General features: G+C 37.8%; 1 long non-coding RNA gene and 1 other non-coding gene across 4 annotated transcripts; both read left to right on the forward strand.

Moving 5' to 3' along the window:
- The first annotated feature begins 2,580 nt into the window (after positions 1 to 2,580).
- Positions 2,581 to 3,681, forward strand: LOC139686694 (uncharacterized). Of its 3 annotated transcripts, XR_011700537.1 has the most exons (4): positions 2,581 to 2,598; positions 2,700 to 3,142; positions 3,214 to 3,322; positions 3,411 to 3,681. It is a non-coding gene; the product is annotated as an uncharacterized lncRNA (long non-coding RNA). The 3 variants fall into 3 exon arrangements; XR_011700538.1 differs by lacking the exon at positions 2,581 to 2,598 and having other exon boundaries at positions 2,625 to 3,142; positions 3,193 to 3,322; XR_011700534.1 differs by lacking the exon at positions 2,581 to 2,598 and having other exon boundaries at positions 2,625 to 3,142.
- A 15,598-nt stretch (positions 3,682 to 19,279) lies between these two features.
- Positions 19,280 to 19,352, forward strand: TRNAM-CAU (transfer RNA methionine (anticodon CAU)). The gene has a single exon. It is a non-coding gene; the product is annotated as a tRNA-Met (tRNA).
- The last annotated feature ends 5,933 nt before the right edge of the window (positions 19,353 to 25,285 follow it).

The following is a 25,285-nucleotide window of genomic DNA, read 5'->3' on the forward strand; positions in this document are numbered from 1 at the left end:
TTTTACTCGGCTCGCCTGTACCTTTACATAGCTGTTGATGCTCTTCTAGCCTGTGCTTACTCTGGTAATGTGTGAGGCAGCGTTTGCAAGTGAATATTCTATTAGAATGCTTCGTAATTTGGGAGTGAATCAATTTATCAAAATTCCTAATCCAACAATAGTGAGCGGTTGTTTCGTTGCTAATGTAAAGGAGGTCGCGATGATCCTCGAGCTCATGATCTACAATTTTTAGTGGGTACACGAGGTTCTTATCTGTCAGACCAAAAACGTTGATTGAAATATTATTGACACGTTCGAATTTGGGAATATCTTTCAGCTCCACCGGGTACGCGATGCAGTCCCAATTGTAACCCATATGGCATGCTCGTGTCTTATACTGGGAAACTCTTTGAGGATCCTTATCGATATTTTTGGCCCAAATGGCATACTTAAAGCAGTATTGATCATCATTTCTGATATTGATAACGGATTTAGTATTCCTAATTTTTATAGGCAGCTCAATGAATGTTGATCCTCGAAATGGCGTGTACTTGTTTATTCGCAGTTCTAAACCTAGCACATTTGATAAGGCCCATCCTGAACCTTTAGCTTGAAATTCGGACTTTTCTTTTAAAAGTTTAGAAAATGTCTCATTGATTACTTCCTCAATTTCATCTGCTAACAATAACCTGCGATTGTTGGTTTTGAAGGAAGCGTTCATTTCATCCCTCTCACCCTTTTTGAATTTGCAAATTAAAACAAGATTGAATTTAATGGCACTATTTTCCACTATTTGATCATTTATCTTTTCGATCAACTGAGTTTTGATGTTATTGAGAAATGAGATCACGTCCTGTTCACCATCTTCCACGGGAGTAATCCAAAATGTTTTCAGTCTGGAACGAATAGCTGATTCAATTTCATTGAATCCTCTCCCTATTTGCTCGTTGATTTTAATCCGGTGCGCGTTGGTATTCTCATGAGGCATAGCCTCGTCAATGTCATAGAAGATTTCACAGTAAGTGCAAAATTTTCTTCCCTTTGCCTTATCCAGCGCATTTTTCATTCGATTATACGTCCCCATATCAGAAATGTTATCGTCATCAAACACTATTTTCATATATATGTCACTTAATGCCTGTTCTAATTCTTCCGAATTGTGATAGCTACCAGCATTGTAATTTTCTAGAATTTCTTGGATAGAGGGCATGATTAAAGGTTCTTTGAGCTGTTGCTGAAATAAAATAAAAAAATGATACGTATGAAAAAATACATTTTCATCTCATTACATTAAGTGCAGGATCTAGAGGTAGAAAAACCTCGTAACGAATATCATCTACTTCATAACCCCGTTCGAACAGAAACTCGTATTCTTCTGCAATAGTATATTGCTCAATATGATTAAACGTAGTGCGAGGTATTGAATCGGATAAATGGTACAAGATTATGTCAACTTTACTCTGCAAACAATGTCTAAATGAGATACCCGGTGATTGTCTCTTCTCCGTCTTAACGAATGCGCTTTGAACAATATATTTTGATAACTTTAATAATGATATTTTATATAGTGAATTTACGTTAGACATTGCTGTATATATATTACTACTTCTGATTAGTTAACAAACTATGCAATCCTATTGATAAAATCAATTATATATGAATTTCTTTTAGGTATTGCATATACCCTAAGAAATTAATGCGATTATTAATGATATGTACTTACTCCTGACGTCAATGAATACAGCTGATGATTCGGGAGGTGAAATCGGTCCGTAATAGCTCTCTAAGCTGCTCTGGAGGAAATGGAAACTTAACTCTCAGAAGTGGAGTTTTATAGAAATAAAAGCTAATTCCCTCAGCGGAACACCCGTGCAAGAAGGCCACCTAGTTAGAATCAAGTAATGTCATCATCTGTGCATGTGCTGGTCTGGATGTGGATGGAATTAACTAGTTCAACCATTTGAATTATCCACCGACGCAACCTAAGCATGTGCCAAGGTTTGCGGAGTTGGCAGCTTCTACTGAAAAAATGCAATGCTCAATGCCGAACATCCGCGCAAGAAGGTTACCTAGTTGAAATCAAGTAATTTCATCATCTACGCATGTGCTTGGATGGAATTGACTAGTTCAGGTATTTCCTTTCAATTATCCTTCGACGCAACCTGAGCATGTGCCAAGGTCTTTGGAGTTGGCAGCTTCTACTGAAAAAATGCAATGCTCAATGCCGAACATCCGAGGACATGCAAGGAGTTGTTATTGAAAGAGATTAAGGAGGATGAGGAATCTCTCAAGGATGTTGGGATATGTTCAACGAGTGAGGTCAGCGGAGTGAAAAAAAACCCACTCCACTATCCGATCTTGCTTAATGCAACCTCCTCCTCTAACTTCCTAGTTTTAGCACGTAGCATGATGCTCTACAGAAGCGTTCCTGTATATAAACCCTCAGCTTTGAGTCTCCATCATTCAACACCTGGCAGAGATCTACTACCGTCGCTATTATCCGCTCTCCTCTGATCATCGCCGCTCATTGCCGAATTGCCGAATTGCACCATATTCCAGTCTTGTCACCACTCCTGCACCAAAAATCATAATCATGGAGGCTACTACTTCTGCTTCTGGGTAATTATGACTTAGAGATAATTAACATTATTTTAAATGTTATTTGAATATGGTTGAGGAGGGGTCTTAAATATATATATTTATCATATTAAAATTTTCAGAATTTCCATCATCATTAGGAAACTACACCCGTTTGCAAGTACCCCTATGCCATGCTATGAATGCCCTGCTGGATATGATATTAGTGCTGTCCAGTGGGATATAATTCCTAAGCGGGGGCGGGCTTTAATACCTTGCGGATTCTCCCTTGAAATCCCCAAAGGATTTTACGGGAGACTCGCATCCCGCTCTAGTCTTTCGCTGAGGTATGGGATAGAAGTTGGGGCGGGTGTAATTGATCCTGATTATAGGGGGGAAATTAAGGTTCTCCTCTATAACCATAGTGATGAGGATTTTTTGGTGAGAAGAGGAGCTAGAATATGTCAAATCATCCTTGAAAGAATCGCTACAGATGTTTCATTTGTAGTGTCTGATGACGTTACCTCTAATAGTAACCGAGGACAGGGTGGTTTTGGCAGTTCTAATCACCCTCCAGTTAATTGATGTGAGTAACGATTAATATATATATAAACATATGATTTATTGTATACAAAGTTTTCGTTTTTACCTTTGTAGGATGGAGTCCACCCCCTCAACCACGACGCTTAACAGCACCCCCACTGTCAGCGTCACCACCTCCACCTCAACGTCACCCGAAGCGTTGACCTCTTCATCAACTTCTGTGGTAGCTTTTTTAACTGGTTATATCAAATTTTAATAATGCTCGAAGTGTAATTAATATCTACTGACGGTACCTATTTTTATTCTGGCAGGCTAGCATCCGGGAAAGATTCTTTCGGTTGCAGGAGGAGGGGTCATTTCTGAAGAAGGAGGATTTGGAGGAGGAAACCCGCTACCGGGTGGAGAAGGTGGAGATGATGACCACCCGATTCGGGGAGGGGGTGGTGGCGACAATCTTTTTTCGGGGGAGGGAGAAGAAACTTTTTCTCCCCCGAATGTTTACAATGACGGTGGGGGAGGTTATGATTTATAATTATAGCCAAGAAAAGTTTTTTATATGTAAAAAAAATAATCAAATAAAAATTATTTGAAACAAAATGTTCGTTTTAATATATATGAATTTCCACAATTTTGTATCCCTATTCCTTAGAGAAAACATTATATATTTGGTCCACCTATTTGGTATATCAAAGTTTTAGAAATTGGGAATGTTATACCCTTATGTCTGGTATCGTACAGAATTTTAAAAATGGTACCTCAATTAGGGATTTTTCCATACCCTTAGTTTTCCAAGGGTAAACACTTATAATTTTACGGGTAATTCAATGCGGAATAGATAACTAAATTTTCCCTGATAAACTTTCAAATTTAAACCATATTTTTATCTAGAGGGTTTTTTGTAAACGCCACCGCCTAATTCTTATCCTTTCTTTTAGGAATAGTGACCTACCTATTTGGTATATCAAACTTTTAGAAATTGGGAATAGTAAACACTTATGCTCCGTATCATATAGCATTTTGAAAAGGGTACTTCAGTCGGAGATTTTACTATACCCTTATTACCCTAGGGTGAACCCTAATATTTTTACGATTAATTCCACGCGGAATCGGTAGCCAGCTGTTTTCTGATAAACATTCAAATTTAAATCATATTTTTATCTCTTCAAACAACGGAGTTATTGAGCATAATTCCCGAAAATTTCGGCTTTTTTGGCCATAGGGCCAAAACCACTGGTCCGATCGGTCTGAAAGTTCTGGAAAAATACTCAGTACGACAGTACTGAGTACCCCCACGATGCTCAACCCGCTAAGGGGTACATAGGGGGTGTCCTTTCGACAATGATATTCCCGTACCCTGAAAACCCTTGGATACCCTGGAAAGGGTCTCCGGTTTTCTCGCCGGGAATCGAAGGCGGGCATTGAGAGTGACCCATCTTCACATTTGCTCGCTTCTAGAGCGTATAGAAAAAATGAAAAAAAATCCGAAAAGCCAATTTGGCTAACGGGTCATACTTACCCCCACAGCTTTTGGTGTTAGCCCCACGGAGGAAGATCTCATCTGGAACCCTACACGATGATTAGGTGGGCCTATAGACCGGGACTATTTCCCGATCTGCTGGCGACCTAACGCCGATCCGTCCCCTTTATATACTGCGTAGAAAGTGTGGTGGAAAGGGAAAAAGCTAAGGGGTGAGGGATGGGCGTTTCCCGGTTAACGCAATTCTACTCTCTCTTCATGCCCTCCGCTTTAAATGTCAATTTCCGAATAGGAGAAGGAGACTGATTAATAGGTATAGAATGAGAGAATAGCAAAGCGGAATTGAAGAGAAATAGCGGGAATTTCAAAAAATTAGGTCTTGAGAACTTTAATTAATTTTTACGGGCTTATTTAAAGTGCTATCAAAAAAATAATAAGGACCTTTTTAACATATAATCACGTTGTCTTTCCATTATTTTTGTTTATTTGTTGTTATCGTTATTATTAAACGAGATATTTGATAAAATCTATATATTGTCCAATATAAAGAGGACTCTTTAAGGCATTTCTCTGAAGTATAATTAGCTCTTCTTTCACTTGGCACCGTTTGTTGTACTCTACAATCGATAGTTCTGGAGATATAAGAGGCGATGGCCTTGGGTCATGATTTTTCCTGCATGGGTTGGGTTGACGTTGTACAACTAGATTGCATATGAAGGAAAAATGCTCCCTCCCCCCTCTTTCACGTGACGTTATTTGTTTTTCTCTACGACCGATAGTTGTTGATGTATCCGGGTTTGAGTTTCAAGGTGAAACTTGCGCCAGGATGATTTTTCCTGCGTGGGTTGGGTTGACGTGATGCAATTATATTGCCTGTGAAGGATAAATGCCCCCCTCTTTCACGTGACGTCATTTGTTTTTCTCTGCGACCGATAGTTCCGGGTTGGAATGTCAAGGTCAAACCTGCGCCAGGACAAACATTTTCCCCCTACTACGGAGAAGGTAGTAGGGTACTACGTAAATTTAATAAGACATGGAAATGATGTGTAGTAGAGAAAGGACGAGTAAATTTGTTAATTGAAGGGAAAGGTAGTTGGTAGAGAGATATTGGTTCGAATATTGATTGGGTTTGATAGGGGATGATGAGTGAAAAACTGAGACTCGTTTAAGGGATGGGATTGAAAGTGTTTAGGCATTAAAATCTGCTGAGGAATTGTTTCACTTGGCATTTTTCTCATTCCATTCGCCGAGGTGATTCTTTTAAAATGGAGGGGGGGAAACCTTAAGTTCCTTTCTCCTCAGCCTTTTTGAAGCTGGGTTGGGATATCCTGTAATTATTAAAAGCGGTGATTTCAAGGGCTCACCAGATTCGGTCACGTTAAGGAGGGCGTGAAACATGAAGTTTCGAACGAGAATTCTACTTCACGAGTGCTATATCGTTGAGTCCGTAATGAAGAGCTGAACTACTAAAGTGCTTGTTGAAGTGTGTTTCTTGCTGGAGTAGTAGTAGTATTTTTGTTTAGGAGAATAGTGTCATTTTATTTACGGAGGCTTATTTCAAGAGTTCACCCAGTGTGTCGCTGCAGCTCCTAGACAGAATTTTGGGAGAGTTGGTGCATGAAAATGTGCCTTCGGTCATACTGTGATTGGAGGAGAAGTAGAAGTTGGACGATGAATACCTCTCGCCTCGGGGGAGGCACTGGCGAAATGTAAGACACATCGCGAAACCTGGGAATGAATTCTGCGGATCCTTTTTGTGAAGGTTTTGCTGATGCCACAGGCACGGAATGTGGTAAATGGGAAGGTTTTTTTAGAGGACGACAAAGGAGAGACATCGGGAGATGAAGGGGAATGGAGGGTTAGTGGTTACCGAGGCGAACGATCGGGTTAAAGGGCAAAGGGCGGGCGAGAGAACTCCATAAGCGACGGCAAACATTTCGACTCAGTCAGAACGCACACTTTGCAATTTGACCGAGCCACGAGACTCCGTTGCTTTAGAATGAACTCCGGAACCATGATAATTTCTCAGGTGTCCTTTTCATAGGAAGTATCAGGAAGCTTTGTCGCGTAATATGGTGGACGGAACAGCTAGGCACTCACACGTGCGCCGATACAGCAGACACGTTTGCTTTGTTCAAACGAGTAATTATTTTGCCTGACCTGCATGGATAGGAGTGGCAGAGTTTCTAAAGTAGCCTATTCAACTGTTAAATTCTACGCTGATGTCCACAGGGTCGAACTGTCACAGCAAGTTACATTAGTTACTTGATTCTAGCAAACGCAATGACAGTTGCGAGTGGGATATTTCGCGACCTCTTTGAAACTAGGGGGGCGTTTTTCATTTGGAGGACTAGTAGAAAACATTCCAGGGGGAAAACTTGGGGAATCAGAGATTAATTAACGGCTATTCCATTAATTGAATTCAATCACCCATCTAATCAGAAATGTAATGAGAAATATCGGATTGACAAAATATTTATGTTTACACGCCATTAATTCCTATTTTTAAATAATCAATTCTATAGACAAGATTTTAGTTATTCTCTCCAATAGTGATCAAGGGATTTATTTTACATTTTGAGAAGAAAAATAAATCCAAATTTAAATATTTACCAAACAACTGGTTAATGATGTACTCCCATTCTATTCTATTCAATGGTGATATCGATTATTACTCTACTGATTTAAATACCCTCTTTCCTTGTTTTAAAACTTCATTCGAGTTACAAAATATAGTCAACTCTCATTCTTAGACATTCTGATCCTAGTATCCAACAACAGTGCTACGCAAAGATATATTCAGTGAAGCCAAGCAGATTGATATCGATGTACTTATTCAATTCAAAAAAATGGAAAACTTTAATGAATCCCATTAATGTGGATTTCATCGCCAGATGAAAATAAAATTATTATAAATATACAAATGGTGTTAAAAGAGCACGTCACATACGTAAGAAAATCGAAATATTCTGATTGAATGCGCCCGCTAAAGCACAATAATGCATTGTAAATTTCTCATTACTTAAGCGCTTACACTAGCAATGTTCAGATAATTCGATATGTTTTTCAATTGAGCAATTTTATAGTCGCGATTTTTAAACTGAATACGATCCCTTTTCTTTTTCCTCATTAATTTCGCTTTCGGACAAACGATCTAATGATTGGCAACGCAAACCGGGGATTTTTGTTCCCTTTCCGTAATTTTCCTCGAAGAATCCAAGAACGATCGAGGCTTCTCCTTTGACCAAAATTCCCCTTTCATTTGGTCTATCTTCGCAATTCCCATCTCCCTCACCCTGAACTTTGACTGTCGAAACATAAACAGGAGACTGTCACTTCGGTATTATTGCGAATTTGCTCGTACAACTGCTGAAATTAAATCATCTTTAGAAGATTGAAGAGTAGAAAGTAGTTACTGAAATGCATGTCTTATCTTTTAAGTGAGTGTTGAAAGATAGAGTGATGCAAGTGTGATAGGGGGATTATGTTTACTCCCACTTAACTACGGATTATTCTCTTAAGCTGCTTGCTGATAAGCTTATAGCTTCTTGACGTAACCTAGCCAGCGAGGAAGTCTGTGGGTCCTAAGTGTGGGAGGTCGATTAATCCAGTCTACCTTAAAACCTTCTCCCCGAATTATATTACGATTTTGGAGTGTTTAAAGATTAATTTGTATGCCATTTATTGGGAAAATTTCCAGGATTATTATCTGAGCGAACCGAAACGTTTCTCAGTATTATGTGACACAATTTGAGGATGATAGAAGGTTATCACGCATGGGAGAGTAACATTTAATCCTGAGAAAGAAAATTAAAGGAAAAATTCACTTGTCGTTTGCTTCCTTACTTTCTCACCTTTCATCTTCGTCCTTTCTTCCACATGTTCTACCATGAAATGATTGCCTTATTTGATACTCTGTAATATACATACACGTGATTCATTGACCTATCCGTTGACAATTGTCGTCTTATATATGGAAAAAACATGGATTTCATAAAACATTCTCAAAGCCCAACAGAAAAAATATGAATTTGGTTGTAATACGGAGCGATACATTTAGTATTGGATACAGATCCTGTATTTGTCAATTCAACCAAACCAAACGGAATTTAAATTTAATTTGAGGTGGATATTAAAAGTCAGAGGTCGTCTTAAATAACCTTTATTAATTGTTATGCTGCTATCACGCATATTTATGATTCATACAGCTCCTCTTTTTGGCTAATTCAACGGCTTTAATTTTTGACCAGAAATTCTCGAGTTTGCTCGAAGGAAAAACCTCACGGTCATATACCAGCCATGAAACATGGCGCCTCAACCGTGCGTGGCGATTCTTCATTGTTTCTCGACTTTCTCCCTGGCACTCGCTCTTTCCTGACCCGTTTTGTTTTTCGGAGAACGGAATAAATACGAACTCGGAGTCAGCACGCGTCCGCGAATGACGCAGAGCGGAGCGGGGGAGGGGAGATGTGAATGTAGTTACCCCCGCTCTGGCGCATGTTTCAAAGTTCTCCCTCCCCCGTCACCCTCCACAGCACCTCACCCGAAACGGGTGGCGAGGCGCGAGTGGGTAGGACGGCTCAAGAACGACCCTGAAGGAAGAAAAGAGAATATGAATCAACGGGGCAAGGGGATGGGGAACAAAAAACGGGAGTTGTTTATAGGGAGAGAGTTTCGGTGGAGGAAGGAAGAAAAAAATAACTTTTTAGTGGCTCTTGCTGTTAATATACATTGATTCATAAAACAGTAACTCGTTCGTGTTTTGAAGTGAAATGAACGTTTACATGAAGGTGTAAACTTTGGAGCAAAAATAATCGTGATTATCATTATTTATTTATTTTTTGCCGAACTCGCGTTGATAAATAACTACTTGGAAATTTATTATTCTTGGTAGCCGTTTTGTCGAGTTAAATATAATTTTTTCCAAATGATCAACAATTTCGTATTCTATGTTTTATTCATTGAGTGGTAATTTATATCGGAGTGACTGATACCTCATTGAGATAATCATAAAAATTAATATGAAAGAAACGGAGCTAGTATAAAATATTTACGCTTGAAACTAGCTCTGCTCGTGCGAATGTTTAGCACGTGGGCGAAATTTCAAATGGAAATATTGCGAATACGGATGTGGTGGCTTACATACTCCTGACTGTGCTTGTATCGTACCGAGCCTTTATCTAATGCAGATTATTCACTTCCATATGCGTTATGGACGAAAGATATGCTCTGAGCCAGTCAGCAGTTCTATCTTAAATAATTTTTTATGTCTCTGAGGAAAGAGGATTGAGGCCAGCGTGAAAGTTTTTATTTTGTCTCAATAGCTTGCGGAAGGCTGATATTCGTATATCCGAGGGAAATTAAAATTAATTTGAACTTTTTAGTAAAATAAAGGACAACATGCCAGCAATGCCTTTATATCGTATTCTATTGAATTAAAAAATTCATACCCTGACAAGCACAAAGGATTTTTACTGCACAAATGCTATAGTAAAGTAATAAGGGTGACTCAAACGTCCATCATATTACATTTTTAATAAAAATTGGCTCGCAGCTTTCTATGTATGTGACAGCTAGATACTATTTATTAGAACTTGTCTGCATTATCTTTTCAACAAATGGGTCAACATTTCTTCAAGTCATAGCTGAGTAGAATCTTTTATCCCGTTTTGCGAATGACAATGTATTTTTGACGTTTTTGGCATTTTTTTTTTAAATTTTGTTCCCTCATGATAGTTTGATTTAGTCATCAGGCATTGCACAAAAATATGAATAATACATGAATGAAAAATGCAAATGAAAGCCAATGAGTGGATGAAAAGAGCTAATAAATTTGCTGCCTTAGGAAAGCGTTCATTGAAAAACTTATGATATAAATTTAGCCGTTTAGTGGATTTACAATACAAATCTAGTCAAAATTTAATAGTTTTTCCACAAATTTATACCTGTATCGATGAATTGCTATAGTTATTTTTTAAGGATTTGTTCGTTAGAAAATTAGAATTTTAGGTTAGAATTCGAATTATGATTAGAAAATTCTTTTGTTTGTATTATTTTATGGATGAGACAGTATTTTACCGCGGGAAGTCATAGTAGTGCGCAATTTCTCTCCCAACTCAGAGCTGTATCTAACAGGTTGACCTAACGACCTTTCAATCCAAATTCCACGCAGTTCTACTGTGAAGTAGCGTATGATCATGTTCCCTTTCTCCGAATTAAAATTTTCCACGAAATGTTTTGAATTTTGGAACAAGGTTTACAAAAAATAGTTTTTTGAATTGGGGAAAGTAGTTTTAGTTCGACCGGAGGGAACATTGTGTCGTGGATGTGCGTAGTTGAATGGGAAGGGAATGAATCATTGAAAGCGACCTTTTGGGAGGATCCTTGGGGGAAATTATTCCTTTTTTCCTCCATCTCCCTTTGATATGGAGGCGGAATTGGGTGAAAAATTGTCTCAGCGACTTGCGGTCAATTTATCCCTCAAACAGGGCAACCGTGTTTACCCTCCAGGCAAAGGTGTATCGGAGAAATGAAGCCAGAGGCGTTGGAGCAGGAGAGGAAGGAGGGCGAGAAGGGAGACGGGGGTGGTTCGTGGAGACGAGTTGAACAAAGGATCGTGCTCTGGGTTGACTACACGGGCAAAAATTCATACAGGCCGATATGCTAAATAAAGGAAAACTTATGGTGGTGGTTTTACGCTCAATTCCGGCTGATGTTCTGTAAATTTCAAACATTTTTGGGGATATTTTACTATTTTAATTACAGTAACACAAGACATTTCTAGATAAATAGATGACAGATTTCCTAGATGAATTTAATATCATAAATAGATGATTAGATTGCAAATATAAACAGGTAATCAGAGCACCTATTCTTGGACATAGAGAAGTTACTCCATTTCATTCTCCGTAGGTCTCTTAATTGAATGGTAGAATAAGATATAAAATTCATTGCTATAGATTGTAGAACTTGAAGTCAAAGGTTTATTTGATAAAATGGGCTTTGTGAAGCGTTACTTTGTGGAGCCACTGAATATTAGAAAGGGTGTAGAAAGAACAATTTATTGAATTGCTCACAGATATTGCGAGGTGTGAAATAATATTTTGTAGCTAGTGATGGCACATGTGGAGAAACTGGTTGTACTTAGTTTAAATTCTGTGCGAAATTCTACAAAATTTTCTTTGAATACTTTTTTAAAAGCTTTCTTTATTTACGCCTCGATGGGCGATTATAGAACATGTGGGTGTCAATAACTTGTCCGTCCTACTTCTTGGTACTCGACCGAGACAGGACCATCTGCCTTTTTTTACGATGTAATCCCTTTCAATAACTTCCGAAAGTTGAGAGCGCCAGAAATCACGAATAGGGCCCGACGTCTTTAAACGCATTTTTTGTGTCGCGTTCTTGTCATTGTGTGAAAATAAGATATTTTCTTCTGTCAAATATACCGTATTAGATCTCTAATTTGACCTATAGCTTTAATATTTTTTTAATAGTTCTGAGTGCCATAACCTAAAGCCTAGCGCGGGAGTTGCAGTTATGCACTGCAATGCACTTCGCTTTAAATCTTTAACACTACGTGAATAGTATCGTTATCATCTTTTTCGTCATGAATCAAATATCAATCTTCCACGATGAAAGTATTGGGTGAAAATTTTATAGAGGTATTTAAGTGAAGGAGGCATGACAAGCAAAATGAGCTGTCTTCCATGTTTTAATATTAACTAATCCCCGAAAATGAATTGCTCTCAACAAATTTGGTTTATGCCAGGATAATAGTGGCCCCGCGTCACATTGTATTCAATGTCATGCGATGATGTCACCATTTTACGTATTCTTCTTGTTTTAGACCTATTACCAATTAGCTGATTTTGGTTTTAAACCCGAAACCAATCAGCTTATTTTTTTTATCTTCCGTTTCATAGTATTGACAGTTGTCAATATTTACACTGATTTAGAAAAATAATAAACGCATTTTGCCAGCAACTTGCTGGCTAAATATGCAAAAGTTGTATTGGAGCGTTTCTTCTATTTAAAATCCTCACCTTTAATTACGTCTTGATTTAATACGTACAATTTTCTGCTCAGAAAATTATTGAAGCGTAATTCATTTTTTTATGTCGATGCTTATGATCTCGTGACGGTTAATTTTCATTTTCTTAATATTTTTCATTGTTAACAGTATCGTTCTTGGTTTACGTAATTTCAATTAAATGTAGGTAGCTTAATAAATTATGCAGCAGTATTATTTTTTCACTTAAAATTGATAACGTTTTAATTGTAGATTATTTATCGGGCATAATCACTTAGCATACATTCATCTGCTTTTTTGGTTTTTAATTATTTAAAATTTAGGATACATTTATAAAAAATATGTATTTAGCATATAATGGACCCGTTTGTTAATATCTAAAGATGGAAACAGTGGTAGATAAATGAAATGTTGAGACGAATATTTTTTACGCAAACGAATTAAAAATAATTTCGAAAGTAGCCATTTTTTTCAATCTGATAACCATAAAAATCAGTTTGTTGATAGTTATCAAAATTCTGAGTTGCTTTATTAATAAATGGAGCCTGTATAATGATTGATGCTTTTCAGCGCTATAAATTATTCAGTATCAGACATATTAAAGCTAATGATTCATAACAACGCGTAATACACGCTGTAAATCTATACGTGTTAAGGAGAAGCTTGTCAGTTCAGTAATGAATTTTGATTGTAATTATTTATTCACGTGCCTATTTCCAAATTTCAAATGGAGGTCATGGTTGCCCAAATCGTGATGAAGCAAAATGATTAAAAAACGTAATTATTTTGGGTGATGATTATGGTTTAATTGCTATGATGATCCATTTCCTATATAAAAAATGTTAATAAGATTGTTGTAAACCCCGGAAATTAAGTGCTCACTTTAAAAAAAATGGAACATGTATCTTAAAACTACAATAATTCAATACTAGTGCATCATCATCAGTTTAGAAATACGCTGTTTTTATCGTAATTCTTTTTGGGCGTAGTTGAAGGCGAGGGGTTTCTCTGCTAGAGGCAAGGAGAGATCGCGCGAATACTCGCCTCATGTGGTTTCCATAAGCATTTTTATGGCGAAAATTTTCGGGGTTATTATATTTTTTTTTGGTATTAATAATTAATTTTTGAATTTCGGAAATGTTATACTGGGAAAAATTTCGAAATTACAGTATGCAGGAATAGAATATTCCTGCTCTCTAGGTGTTTTCATGTTCACCTATTCCCTCCGTGATAAAAGAGCGTATGTACACCAACAGAGGGAAGATGGCACTATTTTTTTTTGTTCTTGAAAAATTGATTTGAATGGCCTGGCCTAAAATTAGTAATATTAAACTCCCTCATCACTCGTATTTCGTGATTTATTACAGTCGTTAATGGATATTTCCGCAAGCTTCTGGCAGTTGTTGCGTTCCGATTTTTTCAATCTCAACCGTTTTGTCTACATCTACACCGAAAAAGTGTTTTTCGCTGTCATCAAAGTTATTCGAGACTTCTGGACGTCTATCGTGCGCAGAAGTATGATGGTGAGTTTTTATGTCAAGCTGATTTGGATATTACTTTAATATATCTATTTACTCAGTTAGAGCCAGTTAACAACGGTTCGTTAAAATATGTATCCACGTATTATGGTATGCAACATCCGAGAAATAATTTAAATTACCATCGTGGTTTCAGGGGGATATATTTAATTTGATTATTCTGCCTCTGCGTCCAATTATTCCCTGATTTTATGAATTCTCGGATACTTTAGTTTTTGCCACTAGGTAGTATACAGTAGGTCTTTACTGTAGCTCTGCTGGATAAGAAATTATCGAATAATGAGAAGAATGTGGAGTTAATACCAGCGAGGCGTCCATCCATATCGTGACCTATACCCTTGAATGACATTTTTAAGTAGGGGAGGTTTCAATTCGATTTTAGATGCTTCAATGACTTGGCCTATTTCCGATCATGCCGAAAACTCAATGTTGGTAACCACGTCATGCGCCATCACTGGACGTTCAGTTCGAAGTCCCAAACTCGGTTAGCTGACGATCCGCTTCCAGTCTATACTGCCAGCGGCTATTCCGACACATCCGCCGGACCAACCACTTTAACTAATTTCTGAGCGGGGTCTTTTGTATATACTACAGAATCCTTGTTGAAACAAAGAACACACGAATTAAACTGAAAAATACGTCTCTATTGAGGCAACTCATCCGTTCATCCATGGTTTAATTATTTTGCGAGGAGTTCCTGTCTAATATTTCAGGATAGTCAGAGGAATCCCAAGATAGCCCTGGATCCCCTATTGGGAAGCACGTTCTTGCTTGGGTGAACACTTTGAATTTTCGAGAGCCGTTAGCGGAATGGCACGAAATACGCCCGGAAAGTTGGGTGGGGGGAGGTTCAAGGGATTCGAAAGGGGTCAGCCAACAGAGCCGCGCGGCCATCGGTGGATTTGGAGAGAAGTTTGGGAATTTTTCCTAGCCGAGAATCTTCTTCCTTTCGAGAGTCATGAGAAAAACTATTCGGGAGAAGGGGCAGAGTGGGGGGGGGGGAGTTGGAGTGTCAGTTTCCACTCCTTGATAACTTGCTCTCGCAATAACCCGAATGAGAGTTCCTGTTGAATGCCCGAACTTGTGTGCGAGCGGATGTGCTCACGCCATCCTGGAAAGAGACTCATTCGACCGGGCATTAAAAAAAATGATGACGCCGTCGTCAATCAGCCGTGCAGCAATCACTTTGACGCGGCCCCATCGATGCACTCACTCCTTTTTACGCGGCGCACAACCCCCTCACCCTCCCCCGCGATGCTTATCCTCCTCCCCCTTCCCTCTTTGGGCCGCACACGATGGGAAAGTATTTTTCGCCGGAATCCGTTTGAAGGAATTTAAGGCGGGAAAAATTGAAGGCGGTAAAAATATAAAAAAAATAGTCGAACGAGATCCTGTAATCAAAGAGCACGGCCGCGAAAAATCGCATTTCCGGGGATATCAAAATTCCAGGGCCTAACCACGCTCTAAGGGGTCCCGGAGAGAGCTGGGCAGCGGGAACTAGAAGGCTTAGGGAGTGTGAAGGGGAGTGGGGGGGCGTGGGATCCAACCTAAATGATTCATTCCTTTGTCAGTCAATCGGAAGGCTTTTCATTGTGCGCCTTTTGCCCTTCGTTCGCGTGTTTTGTCTCCTTTTGATTTAGCCTCTCGCACGCAACCATCATTCCTCTCACTACCTCTTTTTTCGCCGTGGCCGGACTCACTGTTTGTCCCATTCTGTAGTTACATTGTGTTCGTGTAACAATAAGTACGCGTACTTGTGCATAATACCTAAAAGGTCTCGTAAGAGTGTTTCAACAAGCGCGACTAGGGTAAAAGCAGAAAGAACGTTGCCTCGTGGGATGAAACGCAGGAAGGATGTTCATATTTAACACAAGTTTGCAGCAAGCACATAGTAATGTGAGAATCTTGATCGCTCTCGTGTACTTCATTACGAAAATAGATGAGGGCGTTGCAATGAGTCGTACATCCTAATGAAATAAATTGTTCGCTTTTCGTTTTAAATTTATTTTTGGCCAATGGGTTGCGCATGGGTAAACTTTGGATGCAAACGGGTAAGAAAGAACATGTCAGTTCTCTATTACTTATCTTCCCAAATAGCAGACTCTGCCCTCAAAGTTTACTTGAGATCAGCCAGATGACGTAGAGGTTGCCAAGTAGTGCCTGCATGAAAAACATTGTCTACTAAGACAGCGAAAAATTTATCGCGGATTACAGTACTAAGGTCTACGATAACTTTTTCGCTTAGGTGAGCATTTTCCAACGAGCCTGTTGAATTGCAGAACTTCTCAAATATTCGGGTGAATAATATAGGCTTCCTAACTTATCAATTTTGGAAATAGTCCGAATTAATGTGACCTGCTTTTCGAAAAAAATACTTCCCTAAATCTTCAGGAAAAACGTTGCCATAAATATTAGTGGTTTACCGGCCAAGCTAGTTTTTCGATGGGCTCAGGGGTTTACACTTCGCCCTGTTTAACAAATTACTGGACATCCGAAAACCGAGAATTTAAATAAGCTATTTTAACTTAATCTTTTTTCTACCACTCGTCATTTCGTCCAACTACTAAATTTTTTATGTAATTTAGGGTGAAATATATTTTGGGTGCCTGCATTTTTGAAAATCAAATTTCTTCGTATAAAATGATGCATATTTCCGTGAACCCTAATGAGTAAAGAAAACCAGCTTTGTTATTTCGAAACTATTCTCCAAAATAATCAATATTATAACGCCCTGTTAATAGTCAGTATTAACGCCCTGAAACAGTTTCACACTCAAAAACCTACCTATATCACTTTTTAGTGTAGGTAAAGAAATTATCAAAAGTTTAGCTACAATTCCTCTTCCATATCTAGATCTTATTTTCACCCATATCTGTCTTCTAAACTTAACGGTGCACCTCCCCATTCGCACCAATTTTCTGTGACCGTGTCAATTTAGTTACTTTTTCTTTTTAGTAATGATTGATAACATACTACTTTTAGATTTGAGGCGACAGCACTCGCTAAAAAAATTCTCTTTTATACACTCACTCATGTTATCACATAAAAACTACCGTTTAAGCATATCCATTTCAATTTCTGAGATTTTTAGCGGTATGAGAGTTAAGCCAGTGATTGTTGGTTGCTGAGTGGAAAATTATCTGTGGTAATGACATTTTTGAAGAATAGTCAAGCTACGCCTCAGTCAGCAGTGAATCACTTATTTGTGTTCACTAAAATGGAGGAAACAACTGGCAACTCACTCTAACTAGATAAATATAATGCTTAGTGTTCCATGTTTTTGTAAAAGGGTATTGGTATCATTTGTGTTCAGTTTAAAATGAACGACTCTTTGCTAAAACATCTTAATGGTGTCATGTTATAACTGTCTTCGGCCTAGGTTGCGTGTTAAAGAACTTCAAAGTTCGCCAGAAGAGTAATTTTATGGAGACAAAAAATGGTTATTTCATCGCTTTTTACAATTGAATAAATTGTGATAATATAAATAAATTATAAATGCGTTAAAATATAACTAATTATAAATTGATCATACAAATTATGTCTTTGTAAAATGTGGCAATCAATTGGAAAACTATTCAGAAAGGCCATCCGTTTAAATTGTTACTTGCGACCATTTTCAATCATTTGGCTGCGTTAAAATGTGATATTAGGCGGTATCTCAAACGTAGAACCCTCTCATCACCAGTTTTAATGTAAGCGAATACTTTTTGGCAAGCTTAACATTTGCAACGATTTTCATCCACCCACTACTATGGTGATATTTTCCTTTTGTTTTTTCCTTGCTTTTTATGTCAACCCTTTGATGCCATTCATTTTTTGCCATTTTTCAATTCCTTCTTTTAGTGCCTTCTGAAGTGTCGGCCGAAGTAGGACATTTCCTTGTCTCCCTCCCTTACGCTGTTTTCCTTGGAGGCGGTTTTGGAAACGACTGAACTGTTCCTGAGGGATATTTTGCCAAATCTTGTGGAATAGTGGAATAGCAATGGCAGTATTAGGGCCGGGACACTTGGGATGGGAAATTATGGGTCCATCGGATAATACTTTATCCTTTAGACCTAGGTATCTGGGTTACTTCTATCCGCTAGAAATGGGGGCGAATATTCCACGTGCTGACATGTATACCTATGAGTAGGAAACAACCTACATTTTAGATCTCCTTACTGAGTGGATTGGTGTCATAGTACCGGTAATTGTTTTGTTTTAGGTCGATGTAATAATAAAGTAATACGTTGGCCTGTCAAAGCTGATATTTTAATACTCGGTCTACGCATTATTTTTGTCTGTTTTTCAATTTATTGGCACGCATATATTATAATGTAATGGCTGGAGACTATATGTGCGTTGAATTGGAGATAATAGTCTTTAAGTCCATGTTGTCAGGAAAAAAATGTCATGCATTCGATTAGTGATATTGCAATAATAAATTAGGATATCCTATAGAATAAGCTTACGCAACAGGCTTCTGGGGTAGCACTAAAAGAGTTGACAAAATTCGTATAATCAAAAAATAGATGTAAGTTATTCAACCAGGCTTAATATTTGAGCTTATTTAGCCGTCTGTATCGTATATGTTGAAGTATTCAAGACACCTTTTCAAAACAAAAATACAAGAAAAACACAATATATTCTAAAGAAAAGGTCGTTGAAATGAACTGCTACGGTTTAAGTAAGTGGTTATAACTATGTTCAGACGTATTGAACGCTAGCCAATAATTTACGCTATTTATATAAATCATTTTCTAGCAATGGAAGTTTTCTCTGGCGCAATCTTTACCTTGTGGAACCCAGTATGGAACTTAAAAGTCTTTGTGGTTCACATGAAGATAAACAAGATGATGAGCGTATAGAGCATTAATTATTAATATATCCTTGCAGATTTTTGATACTTGATTTGATATGCGATGAAAATTCCAATAGCAAAATTGGAGGTCTGAGCTGTAACAAATACTTAAGACACTTACTCCAACGCGGAAAAACGTAGATCCACGGAGTAAACAGCAAACAGATAAACTCGACAAGTCCCTCTACGTCCAGTTTTTCCTCTGACCCTCCGGAACAACACCTAAATGTTGCGATTCATTTACACGAATTCGTTCACACGGAAATTAAGATATGGCAAGTGGGTATTTTGTAGCCTCGGTAGCGCAGCAGGCAGCGCGTAAGTCTCATAATCTTAAGGTCGTGAGTTCGATCCTCACCCGGGACATATTTTTTACCGGCCCCGGTGACGATGATGCAATGTCCTTGCCTGCAAACTCAAGGGCGCGTTCCCATTCCCGCAGAGGTAGATTTTTCTTGACCTAGGGCTTGGGAGTACGTAATTGTTAAATTGTTATTTCATTGTTCAAATTCCGATGAAATCAATCATAAAATACAATTAGTAAAACTATTGTTGCATAACTTGTGCTGGCGATTCCCCAAATATTTTGGAATCGATAACAATTAGCAAAAGTTAATTTTTTCTTTTGTCATTATTTATGTTAAGCCTTAATTACTGTTTTGCTCTAAAAATCAGTTATTTGATTATTCTTTAAGTTCCCAATTGTTCGATAAAATAGAATTTGCAATGTACGTACGTTTAGGTGCCATTTAATTACGCTTACAATTGCTCGAAGTAACAACCACTTCATCAAATTCCAGAATTCTTATGCTATTGATTTATGGTTTAGGAATTGTCATTAAAATTCGTCATTGGTGGCGGATAGCACATAATAACAGTTTTATGAAATATGCTATGGCATGTGCCAAGTATTGTTTTCACTGGTATGCGCGCTCATGCTTAGCACATGGACACCCATTGAGTTCTATTTGTCATTTTTAGTTAGTATTTGGACATAAAACGTCATATAAAATATTGTTGGACCAAAATGACATGGATAAACCAAATTGAATTTTGATCTGTGCAACAGTACTTAACTACAGTACTCACAAGTATTAACTTTCGTTTCCCTCAAGCGGCTCAATGAATGAACGTAACAACCAACCCTGAAATCATGAATTTCGCTGACCTTATACAGTAACGCGAGATAAGACAACGTAGAATTGTGCGCGAATGGTGCGCTAAATGGAGTCTAGAAGGATACGGTAAATAACATTTACGCGTACTCTTAAATGGAACCACCCAAGCCACCGGAGGCGTGTGTAGCACAACCATACAGATGAAAATTTATCGGTAATAATGGGTTAATAAGTTGGTTTTAAATACCTGACCTCCTAGGTCACGCTCAATCTTTCATTCCTTGCTGACCCAATGCGACAAAACTTCCAAGTTCTGGAATGGATTGGGATCCTTGAGCCGGCCCATTTTCGATTAACATCTGAGGCTGCGGCCATTCCGAATAATGGTTAAGTGGAGGGGACGATTATTGGAATGGTCTAATGTAGGCGTTTTATCACGCCTTCGGGCATTCTTGTTGGTGTTTACCGTTCTCCTTTCAGTGAAAACAAGCCGTGCGATCCAGTGTAATTCCATTTGCTTCAATGGCGCGAAATGTGTACTTGAAAGGGGATCACTGAAAGTGACTAAAATGGCGTGGATTGTGCATGCCTTTCATTCTCGTCGGCCCGAAACAGGTGTTGTCTCTTAGTAGAGTCTTTCATCATTAGTCATCTCACCGCACACAACTCTCCATAGCCATATCTGGTTTCATCTGCTCGCTCGTCATTCGCACTCGAGCCTTGAGGCTTACATTGGGACCGCACGTGTTGTTTGTCAGAGAATCGTCGTAATATGATCGCTGATTATGTGTGTTGCGGTTGGGATCGCTTTTGACGTGAGTGGATGGCATTTGAAAGGACTGAGGTTAGCATGCTTCAGGAAGCTGAACAGTTTGTAACTTAATCAACAAGGAACTTGATAAGCATGTGGTCGACTTTTGTTCTCTTATATTAATGGATATTATTAATTCAAGCTCCATTATTTTTCTGTTTAAACTATTTACTATAATTAAACCTTTTTTTCCACTTTACTATCAATAATTCAAATATTCTTATTGGTTAAAATTTTCCTGGTTTTAGTTTTGGCCGCAGACGCATTTGGTGAAGTACATACAATCCGTGGTAAAATATTAGAAATATCCGTTAATGATTTCTTATTCACCCTTCTCTGTTTCATATAGTAATCGAAAACTATGTCATTAAATATTATTAAATAATTTCCGAATTCCTTTATGAATAGAATTGGAAAATATGACTTGAATAAGCCACGCAGTCCAATGAAAGATAGGGGCAGGAAAAGGCCTCTTCCGCGCCTGCAACGGAGTTAATCTCCACAAGTGAGGGGAGATTGAAGGGAGTCTGCCACTTTTGAAAGTTAAAAGGCGAGCTGATGATGAAGCATGCCCCGAGGAGTGCGCTGCCTGGTTACCTTCGAATCAGACACCGTTAAAAGTTCAACACCGGCGAAACCCCCATTTTCCGCCCGCCTGCTCTTGTCCGTCGGAGGCACGGTCAAACGGCGGCTGGTTCGCGTTGGCGGCGCACTGAGATGACACTACCGGAGGGAACCCGGAGGGGTGGGAGAGTTGTAAGGGTCGAAGAGTTTTAATGAGAGAGGCCTGCGAGAAGGACAGGGAAAGAGATAGGAGGGCAAGGGTTAGGGCGAGAGAGAGGGGAGAAGTGGCGCCCCAGGTTGCTGTGTGTATATATCCGTGAGCGGGAGGAAGGGGCACGCTACATAGACGAATGGACAGCTTTCCAATTGGCTACATCGGAACGGTGCATTAGCCAGCTCTGGAATGTGTCAAAAGCGGACGCTTCAATCAATGGGCTCCCGTGGGTTTCATCCCCGGTCGTGTTCGCAGAAGAATGCCAAATTTCAGAGGATATGGATTATATCTGAGGATTTTAATCCTCCCACACGGAGAATAACCCCTCCCTCGGACCTTTGAAAGACATTGAATCAAAATGCAGCGGCAGGGAGAGGAATTAGAGAGGGTTAGGAGTGTGGAAACCTGGCAACCACCATCCGCATACTCTTTCAGGAGTTCCAAAGCGTACTACAGCAAATACGGCTTGCAGTATGCGTTGAAAACGTTTAAATGATAATTAAATTTTGCTCATGGTTTGGGAGTCAGTCAAGAATTTGCTGGAGATGTATTATTTAATTATGGATTTTGCTTATTCATAGCATCATCATGAATATTTTATCAACACTGGAATATTAAATCTTGTATTGAGTGTTTCATACTGACTCTACTCTCAATAATGATGCGATGTTGCTGATGGATTTATCCTGACATCCCACTTTTTCCCGCATTTCCATTTGATTCAACTGAAGACGGATCAAGTATGCTATGTCAAGAAGAAGAATTTAGTTTTATATTTAAAAAGGATACTCTAGTATGATGCTTTATTTCTAATTGGCCAGAAGAAGAATAATTTCTTTGTATCGGTAGGTATTCTAATTAATTGAGTAATGACAGTTGTTCGCGGTATTTACTATCTTATGGCTACAGCTATGTTGTAACATTTTGTGAATTGGTGCTATAATACCATGTCACGCTTTTTGTGGGTGTGATTACTTTTCAACTTCATGTATAGACATGCCTTAAAAAAGTCACGTTTGAATCCTAGAATCTTAATATTTACTGCAAAACAGGGAAGTTTAGCCTGGTGAAGTATTTGGCGACGGTATTTATTGCAACCGTTTTTTGATGAAGATCGTCGAATGAAGTAGTGCTGTATGTTATCCTTTGCTGTATATATTAATATACGCATACTGCAGGTGTGTTTTCTAAACAAAATACAGAATGCATTTTATCGCTGGTTTTATGGTGTCTATTAGTCAAGTCACAGTCTGAACGTTAATTTTAGATTGAATTATCAGTTGATCAGGCGATCAAGGTAAAAGTGCTATCGAATATTGGCACGAAACATTATAAGACACTTGCAACACATACAGGAAGTAAAATTCTTATTTAATCTGCGTTATCATGATTCTATATTAACAAGATTTAAAGAGTGTCACAAATTCAAGCAATATTTAAAATTGGATATATTACATACAATTGATCGGTTCATTTTTACGCATGAGATATGAGATACATACGAGATTATATATGAGATACATATATTACATACATACATGAGATACATATATTATTACATATGAGATATACATTTTATCTTTTTTATATTATATCCTTATAATATACATGAAATAATCAATATTAAAAGTCTAATTTAATCATATGTTTTTTGTAAATTAAATATTAAGACTTATCGAAAGGAAAATTTTGCCGCAGTTACTTTTAATATGTGAAGAAACTTAAGTTTAATTACCCTTCCACTGATTTTTATGGGCTTGAACAAATTGTGATTGAACTACGTGTCCTTCGATTAATAGTTCTATGTCGTCGTACGAAACTTCTAAATACGGTTTAGAGTCCAAAGTATAATTAGTGAAAAGAGTAAAAAAATTCATCGAAAGACAAATTTAGAATATGAAAGCAGATTTGAGACTAATGGTACGAACGACACTGAAAAATTGTGGAAAGTAGGAATATTTCCTTTCCAAGTTTATTTCATTGAAAATATACGAAAACTTATTTTTAGATTTGATCTGTTTAAGATATTTTCAACTAAAATAATGATATTTCACTGGGAATAGTTTTTATAGGGTAGATGGCAAAAAGAAGCTCCCTCCGAGGATTATTTTTTTAATATGAAAAAATTTATTTTGGAAATAGGATTAAAATTAAAAAAAAATATTTTTAAAAGCACTCTATAGTACTTTTATCTTTAGCAATTTCAAAATTGTAACTTATAACATAATGAAAAAAGTGGTTGATATCCGTGTTCGGTCGATAGATGCGAATTGTATGGTGAGGAAAATAAGGGTACAAGGTTATCACTATTTAGGAGAAAAATTCAGTAGGTAATCCAGAAGCAATGCAGAATTAAAATAACTCAACGGATGAAGTCCTATGGCAAAAAGTAATATGCTTCGAATATCAATGATACTTTATTATGTTTTTAATCAAGACGATCGCCATTATATAAAGCACTCTCAGGAAGAGGATGTACTCCATACATACTGAAATAAATATGAAAATTAAGAACTCTAACGTTATTTACTTCATTACACAGAAAAGATTCTTCAACTGGCTTTGTTTTAGTATATTCTTTACCTGTAGAAATTACATTTGCAAGTATGTAGCTTTTGAATGACGCCGCCATCAAAGTTTTATTCCAGTTGGATCTCGTGCTGTAATGAATTAATTCCACGGCCGCCTGAAAACGTCTAAATCAACGGGAATGCATAAAAATAGCATTCACGTAGTTAAGGAAAAAACTTAAGAATGAATTTTGAAATGTTTGGTATGAAAACTCAAAAGAAACTTCTAAAAATTGTGCACTCCGAGTTTCAACTAAAAAGGATGAACTCCTGTACCAAGTTTTGCGATACATATATAAAATATATGTTAATGATCGTAAGTTGGAAACATTCCTAAAGTATTTGGAAGCACTCAGCATCAAGAGATTACCTCTTAATAAAAATGTTGATCAATATAATGCGCATGCCAAAAGTTAGGGCAAGTCGGTCATAAAATATGTAGCTAAGGAAAAATAAATAATTACAGCATAAGAATTTTAATATGCCGACTTTATTTTTCTACGTTTTGATCATTGTCTTTAAATATTTTTTGCACCGAGTATGAAGTTTTTTAATAAGCAGTGCTATGAAATCCTTGATGAGTTCTTAATTCCGACGCGTGATTCGATTTCTCCGCCACCACAGTCGTAATGATGTAGAAATATACGTTGGATGATGTGAAATTTATGACCCTTCTTTAATGAGCTCAGGAAAGTTAAGGCGGTAACAACATGGGTTTAAGAACCTCGAAAAGACTTAAAAGTAGAAAGCAAGAAATGGGTTCGTTTCCTTCCCTCTGGGTTTGTTTTTACGCCCGGCTATGTACCTACGAAATTTACTTTCCTCAATAGGCAACTTGGGATAGTAACAATCAGCCACTGAGCGTGCCATAGCATATTCACCGTTAGTCATTGCCAAGATTACGACGAACGGACCTTGAAAAGTTTCAAGCAGTATCACATTTGTTTTCTTAATTTATGTTTTTCATTTGAAGAAGGCAATGAAAAACCACCTCAATTATTTATCTCCAGAAAGGTTGATGG

Source organism: Hetaerina americana, unplaced genomic scaffold, assembly GCF_022747635.1.
Source record: "Hetaerina americana unplaced genomic scaffold, ioHetAmer1.1.p SCAF_1, whole genome shotgun sequence".
NCBI lineage: Eukaryota > Metazoa > Arthropoda > Insecta > Odonata > Calopterygidae > Hetaerina > Hetaerina americana.